The following is an 11211-nucleotide window of genomic DNA, read 5'->3' as shown; positions in this document are numbered from 1 at the left end:
GAACGGACATTCCTGATTACATGTTAAAGTGCACTCAAGTACTGGACATTTAAAATGTATTGTGTTTTCAGAAGAAACCTACAGCACAACCACTCCTAAGAGGCTTAATTTAGGTTTTATAGGAGGACCATAAAAAAGACCAGGTTACAGCAACACACTGAAATATGGGGTACATTTTAAATATCTTCATTTAAAAAACGTATGTTTATTTCCCCTCCTGGGATCGCTAACGTGTGTCTCGACAGGGAAAGCAAGGACATGCTACATTCTTAAAAATTATCTGTTAAAGGGATCACATTCCAAGACAGGTTTGAGCATTTTTACTATTCAGATAACCTCTTAATTATGTCACTGCCTTCCACTTGTTAATCAGGGACATTCAACATGGTTAGCCAGAGTATGGTCGCCTGAAGAAGACTCCGTTATCATTAAGAATTAGAAAATAATTTTCTCCCCATCACCAGATTATTGCATGTAGTGCTGCTAAATACTTACTGACTGGCTTTAATACAAAACACCTAAGAAAAAGTCTGGATGCGTAAAACGATGTTAATTACTTCAAACTGTGCAGCTCATGCAAAGCTTTAAGGGACAGATAATTTTACTTTTCCTGTCTCTCCCCTTCTGCCTGCCCCCACCCCTCACACATTCCTATATGAACCAATACTCGGTTTCTTCTGCAGCCGCCAGAGCCTGAGATACTCAGGGACTCTTTCAGAGAGCAAGGTGTAAGTGGAGTAAATAAAATCATGTTTCACTGTTGCTTTATCAACCCTCCCAGGTAGTTTTCCTGCCAGCCAACCTGTGCTGTTAGACCCATAAAATTATGCAATAGTGACTTCTTTGGAGGTTCTCTAATCAGACAATGGCCAGTGTTGAGAGGGAAGGGCCCAAGGCAATGGTGCTGGCACTTAACACAGGGGTTGGTCATTTCTTGTCTGGTAGAGACCAATAAACAGCTGATTACTATCCTATAAGGAGCCAATATTTTACATTTATCCTAGTTATTTTTTTTCTTTCCTTTTCAACTTCTTATAAGAGCAAGGATCTGTCAAGAAGATCTATGAGGAATAGCCTCACAGGCCTCTTAAAAATAAGAATCTCCCTAGCATGAAATGATGCCTTTTGTGGAATGGTGAGAATGATTTTGTTTTTTACTAGAGCAAAGGTTTGATTACTTTAAAGTCCATTTCTTTCAGATGTGGACATTCCCAGACACGATCCTCTACTCTCCTGTCCCCTTCTGTCCTCCATGACAGGTTCACAGGCTGCAACCAAGGGTTTTTAAAATGCAAATATTTATATTGGAGTTCTGGCACTAACAGAGTCATTTTGCTTCCTCTGTTCGCCTGTGATAATTGATGCTTCATACCTGGAACTATGTTTCATTTATCTCTTTACACATGAAGATACCATATAAATAAAAGATAACATGGAATGAAACTAGCCATTTGAAGTAATAATCCCAAATTTGACTATATGATCTTTTAAAGCTTAAAGTTTGAGATGCAGATTTTTACTTTTAAAGAAAACTTGACTGCAACCTGGGAAATTTCACATTTTTGAAGGCATATTTATTTAAATGCCTACATGGGTCAAAAAAAAAAAAAGAGGGATAAAAAGGCAGGAGAGAAAAAGGTGTGAATTTTACATGTGCTTTAACCTAATGTCTTCAACCACATGTTTAGTCTTCTTGTAATAATTTTATTGACTTTCTCTTTATATCTGAATATAATTTTTAATAGCTAATAGCAAATCGCACAATAGCCAGTGGTCTAAACTGTCCTCCCTTCTCTAGGATCCTCGTCCTGGGATGCACAGAGGTATACCAGAAGAACTGGCCCCTGACTCCACAACCTCACACAAAGCCAGGCAATTCTGGAGCCAAACAAACAAAGGGGGTGTAAGCAATTTCATTTATTTTGATAATCCTGCTTCTGCACAGGGGCATTTTGCTGTCTTTGTCAAAGTGAATGACAACAATTTGGCCAACTCTCTCTGAGCTGCACTCAACAGTGACAGGCAAATTATCAGAGGCCCTGCACTTCTTATTATCAGAGGAGAAGCCATCAGGGGGACGCACGGAGGATACCTCTCCCTTGTCACTATTTGTCAGTGGGACAAGGGCCACTGCTATGGGTAGCTGACAGGTAATTTCAACAATAACAATTACTCCTATTACTGGTGTCATAAACAATTCGCCCAAGGCATGACAATAGCAAAGCTTTATAATTCAATGCCATATAAATAAATGCCAGGAGGTAACAAGTAATTTAGCTCCAATCAAGCCTTCACCCCGGAATTAATATTGTTATTGCAAGAAAATAGAAAATTGAAAAAAATTCAATATGTTAATGAATTAAGAGAGGGTCAAGGGCTAGACAAGAGGGGTTGAAAAAGGGAAACCAAAATTATTATGGTGTCATATCTGGTGCCATCCTGGGGGCCAAACGGCAGTATAATTACTTCAAGCAAAGCAGGGGAACCAGGAGGGCTGCCTGAGACGTCAGCGCTGGGGAGAATGTGACACGGCCTTTCACAATCCGCTTCTCTCCAATTTCTGAAGACTATGAGGAGAAATACGAGAATGTATACATAATGTAGCATTTCACTGGCTTTTTTTTTCCACCTGAATATTTCACATGAAACAGAGGCATGAATATCAAAGAAACATTTCCAGCTGTTTAAGAAAAACGCATCAGCACCTGCTTCCTTTACAGTAAGTCCCATAATAAAACTATTTTAACAAGACTATTTTTTATCTGCGGTGAAGGGAAGGCTGAAAATCCCTCTGGGCTCTCCAGCTGCCCACCTTTGGGAAGTGGACTAGAAGATACAGTCCACCTTCCTCTGGAACACTTCCTGATCAAACAAATTTGCAATTTCAGGATTTGTCCAGCCAGACAATGTGCCATCACAGTGACAGCAGTAAAAGAATTTGAAAATCTCTAATTAGGAGGACTGCCGAGCAATTAACGCATGTCAAATTTCACTTCATCAAGTGCCACTCTAATTTTCCCTCTAAAAATTAATGGATTTTTTTTTCCTTTTGGTATGTGTGTGTGTCCCCTTAAGGCAATGTTGATTCAAATCTGCTCAAGATGCAGTGTTGCACAGCTAAGCATCTCCTTGATTACAATCCGCCACACTTCTAACTGCTCTCATTCGCACTGCCACGGATACTTTGTCAACAGTCAAATTACACCACACTGATAACAATGCATAATGGTGTTCCTCCTCTGAGGCCCCTAGCAGGAGATGGGGTTCATAATATGGGATGTTTTCTTCTCAACTGCTTCTAAAGGAGGTTGGTATGACCAGGTCACTAGTCAGGCGTTACTTTGTTGTTTTTTTTTTTAGATTCATATGTTAATTTTAACAAAATAAATGAAATGAGGGCATATGAAAATACCTCCTTGAAAAAAAAAAATCAGAGGAAGAATGAGGAATTGAGAATATCTGTGGCCAAAGTTTTGCTTAAACACTTTGTTCAGAGACATTTTCAAGAGCACTATTCTTGGTTAAATACCAGGGTTTTTTTTTCTTCTTCTTCTTTACTTATGTCCTATAAACATTGGAAGCCTCTCTTGAACAGACAGTATTTAGATTGTGAGAGAAGTTTGTTTAACTGCCATATTTGCCAGAATCCTCAAAACATCACAGGACACAGAAGATAAATGACTTTTTTCTTTCTTTTTTTTTTTTTAAGGCCAGGATTGTATAATCCAGATAAATGTTGATTCATTTTAACTATTTTTTGTCCTAACCGCTTCTTGCAGATCGGTGAGTCTGAGTCATCAGCACATGTGGGGGAATATTTCTCACTGAAAAAAAATGAAAGAAACGCAGTGATTAGAAGATGATTTGACGTTCAGTCTTCTTAGGTTATTCAGATTTTATATTACTAAAACCTGATCAGATCTGGAACAAATGGGGAAATTCAGAAAATGCTAAATGTATTTCTTTGCAGATTCTTCAGGGAGTAGAGAGCAATCAGATGGATTGATATCCCAGTTTCTCATCGTGTAAGTGTATTTTTGGTTATATGTTTTCTTTTATCATATTTATTCAGTAAACAACCTGAATTCATGAAATATACACCTTCATCTTTTAAACTCACAGGCTGAATTCAGCTTCTCATTCACTGACAGCTAACTCAGAAATCTAAAACTTGATATTTTGAGGTTTCTAGCTCCAAATATTAAAAATCTCTTCCTTCTCTGGTGGCCCCACCCTGGCTCTTAAATGGTCTATTTCAGACAAAAGAAAATGAGATGCCCCTTTCAACTAGCAAACGTTAGAGTCTCTCAAAACCGATTGGGAATTCACTGGAAGTTTTGCAATTAGATTCATACAAATTGAATTATTTTTGTTCTTCCAAACATCATTCTTTGAACTCCATAAATATAACAATACTAGGTTAAGAGTTTCGTGTGGCTTGTTTACAAATAAAGGTATCGTGATAAAAACCAAGCCCTGCGCACTTTGGAAAAACAAAGCCCTAGAACAATCTCATATTAAAACATTACCAAAGGATTGTAAAGGGAATTTAAAGGGAGAAAACTTGATTATATAATGCAATCCAGCAGTAATCAATTTTACCTTCAATATCTTGCTTTTGTTTTCAAAATGCTAAATAAACAATACATAATGCATCCCTCATCAGCCAAACCATGGAGGCTCTGTGCTCAAATAACAGGAAACATATTCAATTTTCCTAACAGAAGACAGTTCATTAAGCTGTGCCACATCAAATAAAACTTTAATTTCTCCAGCATCAGAGTCGCAATGAAAGCAATTGAAGAAGATGAGCCATATGGTACTTCTATCAGCAAACACATATTGCTCATTCCCCCAAAGTTTTCTAATTCTGCTCCCCAGACCTGTGTAATATAGATAATGTGCTCTGAGAGCAGCAACCATGAGCTATCTAGTGTACACTTCTAATACTGTATTTAATGGGAAATAATGAATCATAAAAGCCTGGAGAAGACGGCTTTTGCTAACCTAAATCTCAGCTGTAATTTCATTGTTCTGTGCCTAAGATGCTGTTTGCCCTTTTCAAACAACAGCAGTTGAACATAATTATGCTGCTTCAAACCTGGGCTTGGAAAAGCATCCCTAATATAACCAAGTTTCTATTAACTCCTGAAATTCTGAATTTTATGACACACCCGATGCAGACCTTGGGATAACCGAGCATGTGTCATTTTAAAACCCAAGTAAGCATTTTCTCCTTCTTCTCTTTGGCCAGGCTGCTTAAGCATTTATGTTCCCTTCTCCGCCCCCTAATGCCCCCCAACCCCATCCTGCCATGCCACAGGAGTGGCATGATTAAAAATGAGGAGATTTTCTTGTTATTAGCAAATTTGACATTTGCCTGATGAAATGCACATAAAATGTGAAAGCTACACAGTATGCAGAAGAAATGACTCCACTCTGTTCCAGGCTAGCAAAATGAAATAATTTAGGTAAAGGAAACACGGAGATCCTTTATATGTCTACTAAAGAATGCTAGGATGGTGTTATAAATGAAAGGACCAAATATTGCTGAGCCTTTAGAGTGATCGCATTTTCACCCATGGGCAACGTGTAGTGTTTCTTCTCTCACCTTAACTGCTGTGATTATTAACCTAAACATAACACATATGCTCAAATGCAGCAATTTTCATGTCAAGGGTCCAGCTTCTTTCTGGGCAGATCTTGGGGCTGGGGTTTAATTCCCATTTAGGAATTATTTTAAAAAAATGTAAAAAGTGTTCCTTCCCTCCTCCCCTCCCCCCCAAACAGGTTGATGATTTTAGCTTTTCTGTTTTTAAAGCTCATCAAATCACTATTTTACCAACATAATGCTAATTTTAAGACACCATCAAATAGCACTGCAGATACATATTGAAAACATATTTTAATGGTTTTGTTTGTTTTGGCATCATATGAACCAAGGACGATTAAATTAAAAAGAGACTTTTAAAAGTTAGAGATTGCCTTTTTAAAGCTTATTAAAATCAGCATGTTACATGCCTGTCTCTGAATTAGCTCTCTATACACTTGATTGCCATCATTAAAACTAGTTGTTTGGGTGCTGTTCTCTGTGATGGTTCAGACCCTTCCTCAAAGCCAGTTCTTACTAGTTATTAACTTGAACCCTCTTCTCATTTGAAATAAAAGAAAATCATTCTAGCCCATGGAAGAAACAGTCACCAAAACGTGAAATAGCACAGCGAGACAGCAACATTAAACCATGAAAAGACCAACAGGTAAAATAACTCCAGTAACATCTAAAACACACTCAGGGAAAAAAAAAAATCACAACAACACAGAAGCAGTCCATTGATTATATTTCATGAATGCCTTAAAACAAATGTTTAAACAGTTTTCTGAAACAGTGCAGAAAGCCGGGGCATGCTCCGCTGGGCTGCAATGACAATGGTCTATTGCAATGTAAAACACGCCGGAGGATAAAAAGGTGCTTTTTGTTACCATTTTATCAAAGCTGTTCATCTTCGAGCTGCAGGCAGCATTTTGCTGGAATTGCAGATATTTCTCTGTCCAGGCTCCTTTGTTTGTGCATCTCATTTGCATCTATTTATCTCCAGCTGAGGGTGCTTTCTGCTCATTAAGGTCTCCCTTCACATTATTTCATAAGCCAGCTGCTAAGAGGGATTTCACCTGTGGTGACTGAGAAAAGAAGGGTGAAAAACTAAATTCTTCATAAAAAAGGAAATCTTCTGAGTCTCTTCCCCTATAAATGGGCACCATTTGTGTTAAACAGCCTCTTGTCATGATAGATGCCTCCAGAGGTCAGGGGTTAAAGTTGATTTGAAGGTCAGCAGTAAAACAACAGACAAACCAGACGCCAAACTGGTTCCTTAGCTGTCGGTGGGAGCTGTGGTACAAACAGGTCTTGAACCTTTTTCAACCTCTAATAAAACAGGGGATGAATCTGAAGTGGATCAACCAGGCCCCTGAGGCAGCAGCACAGAAAAACACAAATAATATCAATATCAGGCGGCCACAGGAAACAATGGGGCATTTCTCCGCGCTACATGCATGCTGCTATTGTTTCAAGGGCTAGGGAATTAATTCCACTTATTTATTTAAGGCGTGTCAACTCACTGCCTAAACCTGTTTCAGTGTCAAGATGAATAAAACTTTTATGGCTCATAAAATAGAGCCATTCATCTCAATGTTCTTTGTGGTGCATGTTTTTTTTTTTTTTTTTTTTTTTTTTGGCGGACTGAGTTAGGCCTCTGCTCCTAAATGGTTACATCTGAACCTACTGTTGTTATGATCCACACCATATTAGAGAAAAAAAAAACCCCAACTATTTCACTGGCAAATGGATCTCAACAGAAATGACGTAGGAAAGCACGTTAGTCTCCAAATTCCCTAAAAGTACTCCTCATGCAGTCGCATCTGTTCCGAGCACGCATTGTTTATAAAGAGGAAGTTTCGTTATTTTAGAGAAAAGGGAAAAACTCATACCAATAATCAAATTAGTTTTCTAGAATAAGATCTAGTTCATTTTACTTTAGTAATGCAACCTTGCTAGGGCAGCCCCTTCCCACTCAGCATTTTTTGCCCGAGTTTTCACTGTTGTATCGTCAGCTTGCACCCATATCATAGTCAAGTGCCCTCTTTAGCTCTCTCCTGGTTTGAATTTTATGTTTAACTTTAAACATAATATGCCAAACAGGGATGGAAAAAAAATGTCTTTAAGTGCATTTTTGAATTATACATATAAAGTTTTTCAAAGTTCACTTAAAGAAGTAATTTTACTTTTGATCTCTGACTAATGATTTTAATAACAATATAGTACTCATAAACAACTTAACACTTAGGAAGTCCCCCACACAGTGCTAAGCACGTGCATTTTCTCATGCAATTATTAGTGATACCTCAACCCAAGTCACATAAACCCATGTAGAATCGGATGTAATAATAACACTCCTCATTACCCAGGACACATCTTAGTTAAAACAAAAACTTCCAATCAAACAAATATCATTGTAGCAGATAATTTAACAGGGCACCATATTTAACTTCATGGGCACCTGATTGCCTTCTGTTGAGCTAAAAGAAGCATTTGGGTGATATTTCAGAAATTCTCCAGTCACTGCTCACATCATAGACATTGCAGCTCTTTGCTCTATTACGATGTAAATTGACTTGCAGAAGATTCATGTACCATGGTGTCCCGGTTGACTTTACTCTTGAGGTGTGCATGAATGGTGGAGCTTTTACGGAGGATGCTAAATTCTTTCTAATTTAGTCACTTGGTAGGTCAAACTTTCTCCCCGTGAACTCCAGTTTTCCAGCAGGTAGATTATTTGAGAACAGCCCGCGTAGAAGGGGTACTTTAGCATTTTGCCCTCGCACACAGAGGCAGCAGTGGAGAGCGCTTGTAGGTTTACGGGTGCCAAGCACTGCTCAAGGCTTAATTGCTCTCGACTTTCCATTTGAACGGGTGCACGTACCAATTTCTTTGCCTAGGGGTGGCCCATTTACCAAGCAGTTTTGTTTGGAAATGGACTTGCTTTCAAGTGGGCCACTAGGCCCTGAGAAAAATATTTCCAACTCCAAATTGATCGAGATTTAGTAATCTGTGGCAATGTGTTCTCATTTAAGTATGGAGCAGGAGGGATTTTCTTCTATAACCAATTACAGTTTCAAACATGCAAGTAGTCTTGCTTCACTCAAAGAGCTCAACTTGTGGTTGGAGACATTTTCCAACTTATTAAGTTGTTGTTTATATCCTCATCTTTGCCTTCCCAAACCCTCTGCCTTCCCAAAGCGTTTTATAGCTCCCTCTGTATCTGACTTATCAATTTTCTTTCGGGCCTTCCGCATTACAGTTCACCTGGCTCTCACCCCCAAACCTAGAACCTCCAAGTTAACTGCACGAAAGCAGAAATACAGTGTGCTCCCTGCCAAGTCTGCACCCATGCCTCTCATTTTTCTTTTACTCTAATCTAATCGCTAATTCTTAAGCTTGGCCAAATAGTTAAAAATGTTAAGTGCTAGCAAAGCCTTTTTACCTCCCCCTCATATCTGTCTCTGTTTATAGAATGGGCCCGGTTTCCTTCTCTTCTCCTTCAGCCCGGGGTCTTCAGGTCAGAACACTGTAAATACACGATGCCCTGGCAGACCCATAAATCTGAGCAAAGGGCAGGCTTATATATTCAGATAAGTGCGGTGGGGTGGGGGGCGGGAGGCCAGGTCTGATGCTTCGCAGTCCTGTTCAGAGAAGACAACGAAAAAGGCCAAGAACCTTTAGTGGGGCAGGAAAAAATATTTTTGTCTCGAAACATCCCTCCTAATTTCTAATGGATGAGGTTGGCACTGCTTCCTCTTTTTTTAAAAAAAATTTATTTCCTTTTATTACTTTTTCCACATTGCTTGTACTCACATCCTTACCGAACATATTGTCTCAGAGGCAATCAAATTAAACACTAAATTTCATTTATTTGCAATGTCCTTTTTTTACTCTTAAGTGTATTTTTTTATGTGTTTTGAACTTTATGTGTGTGGTTTGTGTGCATGTGTGTGTGTGCGTTTGTGTGTGATGTGAATTGGAGTCATTTTACCAGAAATTCTTCTGGACTGTAATTTTTCAAACTCAAGGTCTTTGACTAAATAACCATGTTATTAGTCACCACCCTGAATCCCAAAGAAAAATATGTCTGAAGGAGTTAGGAATGACAAAGTGATAAATAAATGGTTGCATATCGTTCAGTATTCAAGGCTTCTACACTCTTCCCACGTCCAAGTCTTTTCTGTAGGATTTTTTAGATATCAAAATTGTGACTCTTCAAAGACCTTTTGGAAGAGGTGCCCCTTGGGAACACAGATACTGTCACAGTGAAAGGTGCTGAGCTAGGTGTCTGTGGCTGAGGGCACACTCCTGATAATTCCACGGCCCTGGTTCTTCATTAGATGCAATGAGCCACACCTCAGATTTGCCTTCATCATTGAAGATGCTTGGAAAATGTGGCGCTAGATTTATTTTCAACCCATATTTTATATTTCATTACCTATACCTATTCACAATTTTTCTATGATTTCTCTAGGTTTTTCTTTTGGCTAATAGAAAACTGATTTTTAAAAATGGGCTAATTAATGTTCTTCTAAAAAGCTTCTTTCCTTGGATTGAGAAATTAGTAAAAATTCCATGTAGCTAAGAGAACTTTATGAGAAAAATTGCCAAGAGAGTAATTGGGCTGGTAGCCTGGAGTATTGTCTACACCAGGGGTCGGGAACCTACGGCTCGTGAGCCAGATGTGGCTCTTTTGATGGCTGCATCTGGCTCACAGACAAATCTTTAATAAAAATAATAATAACATTAAAAATATAAAACATTCTCATGTATTACAATCCATTCATTTCCTACCGCTCATGTTCATGGTTGCGAATGGCAAGAGCCAATCACAGCTGTCCTCCGGGATAACACCAAATTTTTATTGGATAATGCATAACGTACATGGGTCGTTGTATTGTTCTCATGGAATTACATTTTAAAATATGTGGCGTTCATGGCTCTCTCAGCCAAAAAGGTTCCTGACCCCTGGTCTATACTCTCCAGGCGTCCCCAAACTACGGCCTGGCCTGCGGGCCACATGCAACCCCCTAAGGCCATTTATCTGGCCCCCGCCGCACTTCCGGAACGGACACCTCTTTCATTGGTGGCCAGTGAGAGGAGCACTGTATGTGGCGACCCTCCAACGGTCTGAGGGACAGTGAACTGGCCCCTGTGTAAAAAGTTTGGGGACCCCTGCTGAGTCTAACCTGTCCTTGGACAAATCCTTTATGTGATAATAATGATAAGAATATTACCTTTTATTGGCCACTTACTTTTGGAAAGCAATGCACTAATTTTTTAAGATATGTATTAACTTAAATTCTTGCAACAACGTGGCAAATGAAGTTGTTATGGTCTCCATTTATAAGTGAAAAACTCTGATTTGAAATGTGAAGAAACTTATCCCACAACATACACGTAAGGTTGGAATCCAGACATGAGTCTGGCCCGCTGAGCTGCCTCTCATGGTCTCAGGGTCTGCATCTTCAAGATGAGGATCTTGGGTAGAATGGTGTCTACTCAGTGGTGGTACTCCATGTCTGGGTTGATTTTTTCTAGCCCACATCACCTCTCCTGAAGCCTACCTACTCTTGGCATTGTCAACAGCCCCTGGTGTCATGGCCTGGCTCTCA

The sequence above is a fragment of the Saccopteryx leptura genome, chromosome 3, assembly GCF_036850995.1.
Source record: "Saccopteryx leptura isolate mSacLep1 chromosome 3, mSacLep1_pri_phased_curated, whole genome shotgun sequence".
In the NCBI taxonomy this organism is placed as follows: Eukaryota; Metazoa; Chordata; class Mammalia; order Chiroptera; family Emballonuridae; genus Saccopteryx; species Saccopteryx leptura.
The sequence above is the reverse complement of the archived record's forward strand: the minus strand, read 5'-3'. Positions refer to the sequence as shown.